Source organism: Entelurus aequoreus, linkage group LG13 (genome assembly GCF_033978785.1).
Source record: "Entelurus aequoreus isolate RoL-2023_Sb linkage group LG13, RoL_Eaeq_v1.1, whole genome shotgun sequence".
NCBI classification, from domain to species: Eukaryota; Metazoa; Chordata; class Actinopteri; order Syngnathiformes; family Syngnathidae; genus Entelurus; species Entelurus aequoreus.
In genome coordinates this window covers 69733489-69749823 of record NC_084743.1, presented here as the reverse complement: position 1 = coordinate 69749823, position 16335 = coordinate 69733489, and the positions used below count along the sequence as shown (strand labels likewise).

The window sequence follows — 16335 nt, the reverse complement described above, 5'->3', positions numbered from 1 at the left end:
TTCTCCACATAAAAAAAAATGAGTTTAAAGTTTCTGCAACACCCTGAAAATGCTTCACTTAAGAACTGCTAGTTGAATAATGCTTTTTCAGAATAACATACTTACTTCTATCTTAAAAGTTCTGATAATTTCCTGATATACAAATTTTATTTAAAATGTCTTGTCCAGTAAATTGACTAACTGCATTGACAGATAATTTCACTAGTTTTTAGTATTTTTCCCTAAAATCTAGTATTTTAATCTTATATTTTGTATTAACTGTCTTTTTTTTCCAATGTATTTATGGTGAGTGCTATTACCAGTGTAACAATGTCAACACACTATTTCAACTATTTCCTTATTCTCTTGTATTACATTAAATTGTTTAAGTAAAACAAAGTCAGTACTAGACAATAACTAACTAAAAACTACAATATGCTACTCTTTTAAATCCTTTTTTTTTACCCTCAATGTCCCCCCTCTATGTTGGTAAACATAAACATTATAAAGGGGACTTATGATGAATGTAATCTACATTTAAAACACTTCATTTTGGTCCTTATAATGTCTTAGATATGCCTTGGTGTAAATTTTGCTCCAAAGTCACTTTTTAACCTGTTTTTTTAAGTTTGTCTTCAAAATGTTCCATTCTGTAGGCGTTCCCAGATTGCAAATTAAACCACACCTCACCCTCTCCAAAAGTATCATCATTTTTATTTTGATAATGCACACTGTTTGAATACATACCTTGAAGCAGTTGCCGCTATTTTTTTTCAAGATAGTCGAAATCAAACTTCATGAACATTATACAGAGTTGTGTCTGTCTTTGTTTTGTGTATTGAACAAAGAGAGCACAGTCTACCAAGTCCAATTCCTTGTGTGGTAAACATACTTGGCCAACAAAGTTGATTCTGATTCTGATAGATTCACCCGGTCACAACATAAGGTACACCTGCACACTTGTGGATTTATTCAGAGAGGTTTTTTTTTGTTTAAACATCTCTTTTTTAGCAGCCATATACAGTAGTGCCAAGACTACTGTATATGAAGCAATTACTGTATTTCTTATGTTGTTTCAAGCTAGTTTAGCGGTTAGCTTCTCTGCTTCTGCTTACTCTCCCATTGTGTGTAACATGTTTTGCCTTGTCATACAGTCCCCCGGTGATAACACTTGTAAGAAATGTTGTTTATTTGTCGCAATGGAGGATTATTGACTTAGGCTAAGGTTATTCTGGGTAAATCCCACCTAACCTTATCCTTGTCCACACACACATAATGGTCGTTTACGACCCCCTCCCCCCTCTGTCCACCGGCGCAACTCGACCTAGTACGCATGCGCGGAAAATGCGCACGTCATAGTCACCTCCAGTGTTGCTTTGTGTGCAAGTTCTTAAATTAAATTTAACTTATCTAAACAATATCCAGTGTTGAGGTATTTCAATTAACTGGAATCCAGTGAATCACACCTGAGCCATCATAAATTAATCAAATCTATAATGGACCGGGGAAAGTAAACAATGTAATAAAGAACATTTTACAACAATCAGTCTAGGAATCTAGATATCTGGACAGGACACTCCTCACTCTTTGGCCTTCAGCTTTATTGTCCATTCGTTTTTGGTGACTTTACATACTCTGGACCTAGACGTTGAGTCCGCGACATACATGGCGGACAATAACTGATACAGTCTGCTTTGCCAGTCCAAATGCATTCAATGATTTCCGTAGTCTTCCCTCGTCGGCCAGGTAATACAAAGCACATGCTACCTTTTTTATCGCATCCACGGGAGCCTGCATTCTCGTTGTCTCTCCTTCGACAAATGGACAAAGTTTTTCGGTAAGTAGAATCACAGCTGACCTGGACATTCGAAAGTTCTCATGCTGTCTCAGAAGTGTTGTATCCCAAATAGCTGCAATCGCTTTCTCTTAAGGTATTCATGTGTGATTTCCACAAGCGTCTGTATATGTAGAGGAAGGGGAAACACGGGCATGTCTGGATGACTCGCCTCCATCTTTCTAGTGTTTACCTCCGAGTGGAAACCGGTTGTTATGAAGCTGGCTGTGGCGCTTTCTTTCCGACGTCACTTCCTCTCCGAATTCAGTTTGTAAATGATCAGAGGTGGGTAGAGCAGCCAGAAATTGTACTCAAGTAAGAGTACTGTTACTTTAGAGATGTATTACTCAATTAAAAGTAAGGAGTAGTCACCCAAATATTTACTTGAGTAAAAGTAAAAAGTATGTTGTGAAAAAACTACTCAAGTACTGAGTAACTGATGAGTAACCTGTTCGTTTAATGATGACGGCAACAAATAATGCACAAAAACATAAAAATAGCAATGAGCAAATTCAGAGCCAGAAATATCTCTTAAGCAACTAAAACAATAATATATATTAAATAATAATACATTAACATAAAACAATTAAGGCAAATTGAGCCACAATAACTTAACAGCAACATAGGCTCTGTAGGCAGAGATTACAAAGGAAAATAACAAGTTAGCCTTTACGCAAACCATAAACTGATAGGTGTGGACTGCACAAAACCAAAGCTGGGGTGGTACTACTGGGACCTGACTGCTGCTTACGATACCGTCTGGCACCGCGGACTCCACCTGAAGCTGCTGAGAACAATCCCGGACCGTCATATGGTCAACTTCATCATGGAGATGCTGTCAAACCGCAGCTTCATTCTCCAGACCAGTGATGGCCAGCGCAGCAGGCTCAGGAGGCTGAGAAACGGGGTCCCACAAGGGTCTGTCCTCTCACCGATGCTCTTCAACATCTACATCTTTGACCTACCGGTGACGACATCTAGAAGGTATGGATACGCGGATGACCTAGCCATCATGCTACACCGGCCCACATGGAAGGCGGTTGAAGAGGGTCTCAATCAGGACATGGACGTCCTGGCTGCCTACCTTCGAAGCTGGCGACTGCAGCTCACTAAGGGAAAGACTATATCAGCAGCATTCCACCTCTGCAACAGGGAAGCAAGAAGGGAGCTGGAGATCTTAGTGGACAACAAACCCCTGGAGTTCCAACAGGCTCCAAAGTACCTGGGCGTACGCTTGGACAGGACACTGTCCTACAAACAACATTTGGATGAAGTGAGGGCTAAAGTAACAGCAAGGGTCTCACTCATCCAGCGCCTAGCTGGTACAACCTGGGGGGCCTCGGCCAAGGTACTACGTATCTCCACACAAGCCCTCGTATTCTCTGCAGCTGAGTACTGTGCCCCAACCTGGTGTAGAAGCCCACATGCCAAGAAGGTCGATACGGCCATCAACAATGCCCTCCGGATCATAAGTGGCTGCCTGAAACCCACCCCCTTGTTCTACCTGCCAGTCCTAGCAGGGATAGCGCCAGCCGGCCTACGGCGAGAGGCCGCTACCCTCGCCCTGGCAAGGAAAGCCCAGGAACACAGCTGGCACCCCCTCCATGAAACCACCACCATGGCAACACCTCCAAGCAGACTCAAGTCCCGCCACCCAAACAATCAGGCCGCACAAGAGATGCTTATTTCCATCCCGGAGGATCTGACAACCAAAGCCTGGCTGGCAGCGGAATGGAAGCAGGAGTGGGAGTCAGCAGGACAGACACGCCTACACCATTACATCCAGAATCCTGGAGGTGGCGTGGAGGGAGAAGATCTACCTCGCCGGCAATGGACCCTCCTGAACCGCCTTCGCACAGGGGTTGGTTGCTTCAAAGCGTCCATGAAGAAGTGGGGCCTAACAGACAGTGCAGCGTGGGAGTGCGGGGAGCCTGAGCAGACTGCCGACCACATCATCACCACCTGTCCCCGGCATAGACCACCTTCAGAGGAGGGCCTCTTCCAAGTGGGACCTGAGACGAGGGAGTGGCTACACGACACGAAGATGGACATATGAAGACGATACACGAAAGAAGAAGAAGCACCTGGGAACACACTGATTGGTGTTTCTATGCATGCATGTGTGTGTGTGCGACTGTGTGTGTGTGTGTGTGTGTGTGTGTGTGTGTGTGTGTGTGTGTGTGTGTGTGTGTGTGTGTGTGTCTATGAGGCTGCAGTGCGTTAATAAATGTCCCCACACGATGTACATTTGACAGTGATTCATAGCAGGGAAGCTAACATCAGCCTACGGTGACAGCCGAAATATCTACTAACGTTACTTACCGCGATGTGCTTCCTCAAATTTGACATTTGAGTTATCTAAGCTTAAGCTTGTTGTTTGCCGCTGAAACTTTATGTTCAGTTAATCACGTGACCGCCTGACTCTGTTTGATTGGTGAAACGGAGTCAAACGTCACCAGTGACTGTATTTGATTGGTGAAACGCAGGCATGAGATAAATCCTACTTTGAAGGTCTGTCTGACAAACCAAAACAAACAAAGCGTGCATTAACAGATCGATAAAAATCAGTAGCGAGTAGCGAGCTGAATGTAGATAAATGGAGCGGGGTAAAAGTAGCGTTTCTTCTCTATAAATATACTCAAGTAAAAGTAAAAGTATGTTGCATTAAACCTACTCTTAGAAGTACAATTTATCCCAAAAGTTACTCAAGTAGATGTAACGGAGTAAATGTAGCGTGTTACTACCCACCTCTGTAAATGATCGAAGAGTCCACACAGAGCTAAGAGCCGGAGATTCAAGAAATACACGGCGCACTTATCCGTGAAAAATATTACCCAAGGAGGGGGATCTTAAACGATGGTTTAGTGTGGCTGACACGATGCTTAGGCTAAATAATTATTAGTTTAAGGAGTTATCCTGCTTAATGCAGACAGGGCCTTAGGGGACAGTTAGCTGCTTATCCACCTCTGTGGCAGCTTCCTCTGGTCGGTGGATTGAGCATCAAAAATAGGAATTTAAATGAAAAAATATGGACGGTTCCTGGAATATCGGAATGTTTTCACAGATGCTTGACGCCCAACCCCAGCTTTGACAGGAGTCATCTACCAATTTGCCTCCTACATTTGACCACGAGACGGCTGTTTCTCTTTCGTACTCAGCGATGTACCTTTTAGATTGGAACCGCTGAAATAACAGTAGCTGAGGTTGTGTGCTCTTAACTCGATTAAAATGAAAAGCTATAAATCCTTGTTAGGGACCCACTGCGGCCTTTGGCAAATCACATATTGGTCAGACGGCGCAGGAAATCGAAGGTAGGGTCACAGGACAGGGTCAGAGGTTAGATGTGGTCTCTGTCAGTGTCAGACCGGTTTGTTTTTTTTATTTTATTTTATGGATGAGGAGCAAGAAGTGCCTCAGCATCACATGGTCTACTGGAACAGTGTCCTTCCAATTTGAAAGTCAAAATGTCATTAATCCCAACATTGTTTAGTTGAGGTAAATGAGGTAAAGGACTGTTGCATCATAGCTATTATTCCTATGGTCTTTTGCAAAAACTCTGTGGTTTTAGGTAAAAAAAAAAAAACTACAGACAATTCTTCTTCTTCTACCTCAGGGGTGTCCAAACTTTTTCCACTGAGGGCCGCACACGGAAAAATTAAAGCATGTGGGGGCCATTTTGATATTTTTCATTTTCAAACCATAACAAAATATATGGATGTTTTATTTATTTTACCTTTAGGGGTCCCGGGGACCATAAAGGGTCTCAGTCATTAAAATGTTAAAAATAAGTCAGATTATTATTTTTTTATTATTATTTAACACTTACAGTAAATCTCTATATCAACTTCAAGTTGATATAAAGTAATACAAATTAAAAAAAATGTTTTATGGCATTTCTGTCAAAAACAACTTAGTTATTTTATAGTAAAACTGAAATATGCAGTATTTAGTAATTAGAGCCCTAAAAGATAAATAATGCAGGACACCATTGATTTTAATTTTCATATTTTTGAGTAATCACAGTGAAAAGATAAATAAAAAATCACTAAATATATTTGGGATCCAAAAGGTGCCCCACTCATAAAGTGATACATTTTTTTAGGTTTTTCTTTTACTTTCAACACTTAAGTTACGAGATCAACTTCAGATATATGTGTCGGTTTTATGCTGGAACAATTATTTTGTTTGTTTTATGCGCTTTTGTCAAAGAAAAATGTGATGTTTTTATATGGCTACTACACAATATATGCAATATTTACCACATAAAACATTTTAAAGTGAAATATTTGAAGTAATTGGAGCCCTGAAAATAATTCATTATAACATGGATTTTTTGTCATTATTATTATCTTTTGAGCAATGGCAAAAAAAGAAAAATAAAGAAAGACAAAAGAAAAAAAAACAGCCTGCATGGCAGCTTTTGTGTCAACATTGCAACTTTTTCTCGTTAGATTTCACCTAATTCCACTTTTTTTAATGTTCTTTTTTATTTTTTACAATAGTATTTCCAGAATGTGTGGCGGGCCGGTAAACAATTAGCTGCGGGCCGCAAATGGCCCCCGGGTCGCACTTTGGACACCCCTGTTCTACCTCATCACTAACTGCAGGTGTTTTAAAAAGATTCCGGGTCAATAACAATGAAGCAAAGACTGTCTGTCTCTGCCAAAGAGATGTTCTATCATGAACCGGTAAATACTGGTAAAGAAAAGAAAACATTCTAATTCCGCAGTATTGCCTGTTTTGTGTGAGTGTGTATGTGTGTGTGTGTGTGTGGGGGGGGGGGAGTAGTTCGAGGGGGAAAGATGGGGTCTCGGTGAGGCAGCACTGTATCACGATGTTTAATTACCATCTTGACAGGAAGCCATAACTCTTTCCATTAAGTAAATAAGTTGTAAAAAATTTATGATGAAATGCACATTATTCAGAATGGATATTCAGTGATGACATCGCTCCGCATTAAATATGGTAAATGCTATTAAGGGTTCTTGACCCTCCCCTCCTCCCTTCCCATGCCCATCCCTGCCCATTGCTCGCACCGCTCCCGCCTGCAGACCGTCAATATGCCAATAAGCATTTTTGGACCGTATGTAACAAACAAAATTGATTTGGCAAATGTGCTTTGAGACAGATATGTTTGCTTTCATCATCAAATCCATGCAGCACGGTGAGATGATGTCACCGGCCGGGGGAACGATAAAGTGGCCCTCCCATCTGGAGTGGTTGATGAAGAGCCCGGAGCGGCTGTAGCCGGTCTTGACAGATCGGGAGAAGTTTGTCACCAGCGAGGCCGCAGCTCCTCAGAACCGTCACCATAAATTTGTGGGATTTATTCATAAAGGGGAAGAGTGAGTTATGGGGTCCATGATGCTTTATGAATACAGGAATAGTGACTTATGGGAAAGATAGCCTCAGTAAATAAAGGGCAGAGAGGCAGCGCCGAGGGGTCCGTTGGGCTGAGGTACTCGCCTCCGATTTATCACATTGGATTAGCCTGTATTGGAAAAGTGAATGAACAAAAAGTAAAAAATAATGAAAAATTGCAAATATTAATATTTTTGATCAGATCTTTTGGTTTGCAGATCTGCCTCACTGTCTAGTGGTTCTGGGTTTTAATCCCAGCTCAGACTGCTTTGTGTGGAGTGTACATGTTCTCTCTGTGCTGACATTTCACTTTACTCTGAATACTTTTGTTTCTTCCCATTAGGCTTGTCTTCTACTAAGTCAAATCTTCTACTATATCAAATCTGATTTGTTCAATTTTTCTCAAACTTTTTTTTGCATGCTCTAGCAAGACTCCCAAAAATAAACGTATCTCAACGTGCCCTTTTCCACCACAAGTTCAGAAACTATAAGTTCCTGGAACCTTTATTTCCTGGAACTAAAGCTTCCTGTAGAAGTGCGTGGTTTGTGTTTTCACCTCAATTCACAGTTCAGGGTAGTTTATACAAATCAGGAGTGGTACAGCATGTATCTGCAATGATAACATGTAAATAAACAGACAATAATATGTCATATTTATTTTACTAAAGTGTAAGTAAATAAAATACAAAGCGATAAGATACAAAAATATATGAATTTAAAACAGAGTTTACCGAAAGTTACATAGAAAGTCAACCAGGCTTCCGTCCAGTGTCCAACAGTACGAAAGTCGTCCCACAGTAAACAATCAATTCATGAGGGTCAGGCAAGTCCTTATGGTCCATTTCAACTGTAAATAACAATACAACAACAACATGAACACAACATATTTAGCAATAGCCTGGTAGTATTACTGTAGCGTACGGTTAAATCGGGTTGAGGCTAACTACACAAATGCCGTGTCATTGACTACCGCTACAGCTTGTAACAAAGTAAACAGTTAATATTTGATATGATTTACCTTTGCTCCACTAGTTTACTGCCTCCTCTATTTCACATTAATCTTCAAACATTGAGATCTGTGTTCTGGTGAGAAGCTGAGGACGCCGCTTTGAAGTCCATACTGAATAAGCCTCTGTAAATAAGTTTGAAAGAGTCCGTCCACTTCTTGTAGCTTCGCGTATTGAAATTAGGTTTGTAAAAATTGATAAAGAGCATTAAGCGGCAAACTAGTTAAAACACTACAACTGAATAAAAACGCTGCAAGATAGATCCACTAATCAGCGATGAGTTCCTGCAAATGAAAGTTCCTTCCGTTCTTCTTTCTCGCCGTTGTCAAGTATGTTGTAATGAAAATAAACAAGAACTAAGAAATAAACAAGTTGTCCCGCATACTTTAATTGCGGCTGAAATTTTGAATACAAAGTTTTAGGAATGGCCCAACTGTGCTCAACCAATCAGCGGCGAGTGAAGGTACAATTGTCTTGTCCTGTCAGGAGAACGACTGAATCCGAGATTTCCATTTTTTGTGCAGTTCTATTTTAGAGCTTGTGATTCAACAATAACTGGACGCCATTACATTTTTTCCCCAAGCTACGGAATGGGCCGAGAGTCAAAAACATTATCCGCGCTTTAAAACAATTATCACTGTTAAAGGGACTTATAGTTAACTTTGACAGCCCTAGTTATGACAGCTCTAAAAAAATAAACGGGAGGCTATGAATCATTTTTGTTTTGATTGCAGTTCAAGGGTGACTCTCTTGGATTTGCAGGAGGTCTGCAGTAAAAATGGTATACTTGGAAATGAACATATGCTGCACTCCTCATAACATTCACAGGTATTCTCAGGGCATTCAATCGATCAGAACTCGACTGTTTGATTTGTCTTAGAAGACGTTTCGCCTCCCATTTGAGTAGGCTTCATCAGTTCATGCTCATAGACTTAGATTGGTCAGATCTAGTCTTGAGACTTAAATTGGTCAGAGAGGCGAAACGTCTTCCAAGACACACCAAATAGTCCAGTTGGGATCGATTGTCCTGAGAATACAAATACCTAGATGAATGAGAACACGGTTTGGAAATGCCGATAATATACTGCCTGGATACCCATCAGTGCATATTGTGCCGTCTTTCTGAGTAATTGGGCACATTCAAATTCAAACGTTGTGTCTGTCGTCTTCTCAGCAACAGCAACAATAGCATAGAGAGCTCCAGTCCGAGAGAGAGTTATCCAGCACTCAATGAGTCTATGGGTTCAACCAAGGAACCCGTAGCCCCATGGGATTTATGGGTCTTGCGTTTAAAAAGATGGGTGCCTCCTGCTGTCGGAGTGATGGGCGGATCAGGTTAGGGGTGCAGGAAGGGATGGGAAGGTAGGCAAGGGCGGGACAGGGGTTCTTAAGGCTTTTGTCCTACACTTGAGTGAGAGGCAGAGGCAATAGTTTTTGGTGGTGGGGGGGTTGGCAAAAGAGATTAGCAGTGATAGTGAATGGGAGTAAGGGATTAGGTGGCTGCGCTGGGCCTTTCTTGGCTCTGTCTGTCTCCTGAACCTCCCCGGTCCTGAGAGGACGGAAGGACGGAGGGTGGAGAGGCAGATGCATGCGCACACATCCTTCAAACTGTTGTCAACTCAAATACTTTACAATTCTAATAATCCTGTGAAATGGAAACAACCCCTTTCTCACAGACATATGCAAGCGGATGAAAGGCCAGTGGTTTAGTCCTCAGAACGTGTCGTGTCACATCTGCAACCAGTGATGGTTCATGTATAATACTGATGTACTCACATATTTTTCTGACCAGATCTTGGGAACACAGGTGCTTTCTATGATTTGGATGCGTGTCCCTGAAGGATCAGACCTTAAGGCACAGAGTGTGGGAGTGTAGACTGAGGGTGTTTTTAAGCCGCGGTCCTGAATGAATGCAGATGTCTTTGGCTGGCTGGCTGTCTGTCTCTCGCGTACTGACGGCCTGTCACTTCTCCCTGTCACAAGGAGAAAGAGCCACTCTCAGGCCCGCCTAGAAGCCTCCTAATCCCCGAGGCCCTTGCCACATCCCATCCACTGTCGGAGAGGAGGGCCCTACCCACAACGGTGCTTAGAAGGGGCAGGGGCTTTGGGGATGAACCTCTATGTCACTCATGCGACTCTCAGTGAAAACACATCTTCACAGTTTCACACCAAAATGTACAAACGTAACAGTTGGGGGAAGCTGGAGGGGGTGTTTGAATGGAGATTGTTGTGATTGGTGCATTGTGTTGCAGGAATGCTGCACTGTGTGGCGTATGTTGTTTTTTTATTTTATCATTACAAAAAAACTAAAATGTTGTTAAGACACTGATTATAAAATGATGTTAGTTTTTGAGTGTCTGCCTTACAATCAGTATATTGGGATTGGAATTGTGTTTACCCAGACTTCCTCCCACATCCCAAAATCATGTTTGCTTAGTTCAGAGACGGACTAGCACATAGGTGTGAAACTCAAGGCCTCCGGCGGCCAAATCTGGCCCGCCACATTATTTTATGTGGCCCCCGAAAGCCTGGAACTAATAGGCGTTAATAAAATGCTTAATCTTCTCATACTAAAAATGTTTATTTCCCTTTTGACATTAAAATCATGTACTGCATGTAATTGCATATATTTTAAAAATTCAATATTATCAAAATCTAAATATCATGTATTCCCAAAAATTATTTTTGGTTAAAATAAAAATAACTACTGTACTTAAATATTTGCTTGACTTATGACTTCAAAACAAGTTATCTATCAAACTGGAGACTGTAAAATTGACTATAGATGTTACGGTTAAATTCCGCCGACTGAGTTTTTTACCGTAAAATCAACTTTGGTACTGTTTTTTTTCCATAAACATTAAGATACTAAAACATTAAAAAACGTTTAAAAAAAACATTAAAACAACAATATTTTGCAGTTAAAAAAAACTGGCAGCTCTGTTGCTTGAATTTTACCACTAAAAACAGTGGTATTGTTTTTCCATTCCATTCCATTTATTCAATTTTTTTATGTGCTGTAAAAATCCCGCTGCTTTTACTCTAAACTTCTGGTGACTGAGCTGCCAGTTTTTAAAGTAAATTTTAAATATTTTTTTTTGCAGCTTATGTAAAAAAATATATTGTTAATGTATTATATATATACATGTATATTCATATGTTACTCATTGTTAAAATTGACCCTCTGAGGGCAACCATAACTGCGATGTGGCCCTCAATGAAAACGAGTTTGACACCCCTGGACTAGCAGAATAAAAAATCGATAGTTGGATCCTTAAATGTCGCTGACCAGCTCAGTTCAGCTGTACTTTTTTCTGCTTGCATTAGTTTGGTGTGGTCATTTTTCCATTTCAACATACAGCTAAGTGGCAGTAAGTGAACTTTGCAGTTCACTTACTGCCAATTCATTGCATCACTCATTTAAAATTACCATTAAGTGAACGGAGATTTGAGTACCCATTGAAGTTGTATGTTATTATGACATAGGTTTTGAACTGTTTTTAGAGTGTATGAAGTAATTATACGTGTTTGTGAAAGCTGTGTGGAGGGCCTAAAGCAATTTGAATGTATGTAATATTCTTATTTAAAATTAATAGTGTCCCTACTAGGGTCTCCAGAATGTAACCCCTGCGATAACAGAGAGAACAAACAACCAAACACAACATTGTGAATGAATCGGAAAATAAATAGTGTCTTTACCTCTTTAGCACGTGGCTTGTAAAAGAAAAAATACATAAAAAAAACCCAGCAAGACCAGAGAGTATGTTGATTTAAGCGTGTGTGTTGTTTTGTCATTTCAAGTACAGTGGCACCTCGGGATATGAGTTTATTGGTTGTGTGAAGCAGTCTCGAAAAGCTTCCTGTTTAAATGAACTGAAATAAATGCAATCAGTGCTTGACCCACTATAGTAGCACCATTTTAACATGTATTTTATAAAGAAAAACTGACTTTTAGATAAGATATTGTACATTAAAAAAATACAATGGAATGTACTACTAACAACTAACTATAGTTTTATGCAGTAATGTAATAATGATAGTATACAGCATTTACCTAGGAGAGCAAACGCCTCTGGTCAAACACACCATCAGCAGCTTCTCTCGCTTTCTCTCTCTCTGTGGCATTTGTGGACAGTGTCTATTTAAGCATTTTTTTCTTGCCATAGGACTTCCTTAGTCTATAGTCTGTGTTTTAACAGTTCCATATCATATATTGTGTTCATACTCTTGAACCAGTTATCCAGTTATTCCTTGTAACAGGTCTGGACTACAGGCAGGCCAGTCTAGTACTCGCACTCTTTCACTATGAAGCCACGCTGTTGTAACACGTGGCTTGGTATTGTCTTGCTGAAATAAGCAGGGGCGTCCATGATAACGTTGCTTGGATGGCAACATATGTTGCTCCAAAACCTTTATGTACCTTTCAGCATTAATGGTGCCTTCACAGATGTGTAAGTTACCCATGCATTGGGCACTAATACACCCCCATACCATCACAGATGCTGGCTTTTGAACTTTGCGCCTATAACAATCTGGATGGTTCTTTCCTCTTTGGTCCGGAGGACACGACGTCCACAGATTCCAAAAACAATTTGAAATGTGGACTCGTCAGATCACAGAACACATTTCCACTTTGTATCAGTCCATCTTAGAGGAGCTCGAGCCCAGCAAAGCCGGCAGAGTTTCCGGGTGTTGTTGATAAATGCCTTTTCGCTTTGCATAGTAGAGTTTTAACTTGCACTTACAGATGTAGCGACAAACTGTTCCTGAGCCCATGTGGTGATATCCTTTACACACTGATGTCGGTTTTTGATGCAGTACCGCCTGAGGGATCGAAGGTCACGGGCATTCAATGTTGGTTTTCAGCCTTGCTGCTTACTTGCAGTGATTTCTCCAGATTCCCTGAACCTTTTGATGATATTACGGACCGTAGATGGTGAAATCCCTAAATTCTTTGCAATAGCTGGTTGAGAAATGTTGTTCTTAAACAATTTGCTCACGCATTTGTCCACAACGTGGCGACCCTCGCCCCCATCCTTGTTTGTGAATGACTGAGCATTTCATGGAAGCCGCTTTTAGACCCAATCATGGCACCCACCTGTTCCCAATTAGCCTGTTCACCTTGTTTGTTTTGAAACATGTTGCAGGCAGCAAATTCCAAATGAGCTAATATTTGCAAAAAATAACAAAGTCTACCAGTTCGAACGTTAAGTATCTTGTCTTTGCAGTCTATTTAATTGAATATAGGTTAAAAAGGATTTGCAAATTATTGTATTCTATTTTTATTTACCATTTACACAACGTGCCAACTTTCCTGGTTTTGTAGAATAGGTAGGGCCTGCTTTTACCAGTGGGAAAAAAAAAAAACATTTAAAAGGAAGCAGACCCGTGCCAAGCCAAATAGATAAAATGTTCGTATAATTAATACTTGAAGTGCTTTGTCTATTCCTTATTGAATGGTGCGAGCCATAATCCTGTTGAATTGGCATCGTCTGTCAACCTGCTGAGCTACCCAATAGGCCTCCAACTTCCTGATTCAACCGCGTGGGTCTTCTTTTGTCCCTGCGGGTGTCTGTGGGAGAGATGAGCTCGCCTGTGCAGCGCGGCCGGAGCTCCATTGTCTCCGAGTGATGTCCATTGACAATCCCAAAGACAAAACAAGCCGAAGGGTTCATCGCCCTGCCTCACAGTTAATTTGGTAATCCCTCTCTTTGAGTTAATCTGCTGTTTGTTGGTGCTGATGGAGGCCAGTGTGTGTCTGGCAGTGGGTGGGGGTTTGACGTTCTAATCTCACGAAAGAAAACCATGGACGGAAAAGTGTGCAACATTTCGTCCATAGCAACTTCTCTTATACGTTTAAAAAAATTGAGCACATTTTCATTTCTCTACCTCCTTCCTCTCGCTCTGTTTGAGTTCCCAGAAGGAGGGGGTGGGGGGAGTCTGTTAACGAACTGAACAAGAATTGCAGAAGGACAAAAGCGGGCGTGAGCGAGAGTCGGAAGGTGTAGCCAGCCGCACAAAGCCAGGTGAAGGAGGCCCTCGTCAGGGGTCCGTCGGGGAAGGGCAAAGGTCGTAGGCCACAATAGATTTTAAGTGAATGGAAGGCCGTATTTGATTGAAGAGGGAAGTTTGGAAAAGGGGATGAAGAAGGGCTTGTGATTGAATAAATCAGAGGGGGGGGATTTTTAGGCCCCCTTAATCTAACGCAGGGGCGTCGAACATACGGGCCGAAGGCCGGATCGGCTCGCGAACAAGTTTTATCCGGCCCGCGGGATGAGTTTGCTAAGTATGAAAATTGCACTGAAATTTCTAAATGAAAAAAAACAGCTGTTCTAAATGTGTCTGTGGGGTTGGGGGGCGTGGCCTGCGGACCTGCAGCGAAGCAGGGTGTGCCAGGATCGGCTTCGAGATCAGCGACAGGTGCGTAGATGACCCACCTGGGAGTGTTTATCTAATCACCTGTCGCTCTGTTAAAGGCAGCAGCCGGGAAGGAGGGGGCAGTTGGAGCACGAGCGAAAGCCAGAACTGGCATGACCCTATGGCTGAAAAGCACAAAAAAGGACGTTTATTGACAAATAAAACATTGTTCAAAACCATGAACGAAGCCGTCATGTCCGTGATTGGTGGTCTGAAGAACTCGGAAGTGAAAGACTTCCACAGTGTCCACTGGTGTTGTAACGATACCAATATGTTGGTACCGGTACCGGTACTAAAATTATTTTGATACTTTTCGGTACTTTTCTAAATAAAGGGGACCACAAAAAAAATTTCAATATTGGCTTTATTTTAACAAAAAATCTTAAGGTACATTAAACTTATGTTTATTATTGTAATTTAGTCCTTAAATAAAATAGTGAACGTACTAAACAACTTGTCTTTTAGTAGTAAGTAAGCAAACAAAGGCTCCTAATTAGTCTGTTGACATATGCAGTAACATATTGTGTCATTTATCATTCTATTATTTTGTCAACATTATTAAGGACAAGTGAAGTGAAGTGAATTACATTTATATAGCGCTTTTTCTCAAGTGACTCAAAGCGCTTTACATAGTGAAACCCAATATCTAAATTACATTCAAACCAGTGTGGGTGGCACTGGGAGCAGGTGGGTAAAGTGTCTTGCCCAAGGACACAACGGAAGTGACTAGGATGGCGGAAGCGGGGATCGAACCTGCAACCCTCAAGTTGCTGGCACGGCCGCTCTACCAACCGAGCTATACCGCCCCAGTGGTAGAAAATGAATTATTAATCTACTTGTTCATTTACTGTTAATATCTGCTTACTTTCTCTTTTAACATGCACTGTCTACACTTCTGTTAAAATGTAATAATCATTTATTCTTTGATACTTTACATTCGTTTTGGATGATACCACAAATTTGGGTATTAATCCGATACCAAGTAGTTACACGATCATACATAGGTCATATTCAATGTCCTCATGTGTCCAGGGACATAGTTCCTGAGTTTATAAACATAATATACATTTAAATAAAACGAAAAAAATTGTTGTGATGCGAGAAAATATCGACATAATCGAAGTAGTATCGATTAGATACGTGCCTGTACTCGGTATTATTACAGTGGATGTCAACAATGCCGTTTGTTTACATTTTGATGCGTGTGAGCTACGGTGTGTAGTGAAGCATGTTTAGCTATTCCTCGTCCTGCAGGGATGATACTTGTAAGAAACATACTTTATTTGTCGCCATGGATGCGAGGATTAGTGATTTAGAAGTAGCTACAACACGACGGCGGGTGGACGTTAGCCGCTAGCTAGCTATGTCTTAAAGCACCTCTTCCTGAGGGCGTTTCAGTGTTATAACTTCATCTTTATCGTTAGTTCTTAAGCCAAAATGCGTCCGTTCTCCCTTTTCTGGAACCGATTAACAGCGATAAACGAGGGTTTGCTATATTACTGTTGGCGACAAGAAGTAGATTTTGCTGTGGCCGCCTGAATGTGTGTTAAAAGACACAACCAACAAAATGTCGTTCAAGTATGTGTATATTATTACGAATATTTTACAAGTTATGTAAATATTTGCATTCACTATAAATAATCACATGTGAACAATAAACATAAAGATTATATCGACAACTACAATTCAGTCTAATCCAATATGTTCAATAGTCATGTGTAGGGTTGTACGGTATAC

General features: G+C 41.1%; 1 protein-coding gene across 4 annotated transcripts in view; it reads left to right on the top strand.

Annotated features, from left to right (window-relative positions):
- The window catches only part of mecom (MDS1 and EVI1 complex locus), a 388765-nt gene that overhangs the window by 80803 nt on the left and 291627 nt on the right, over window positions 1-16335 (top strand). The gene's annotated exons all lie outside the window — the stretch shown is intronic.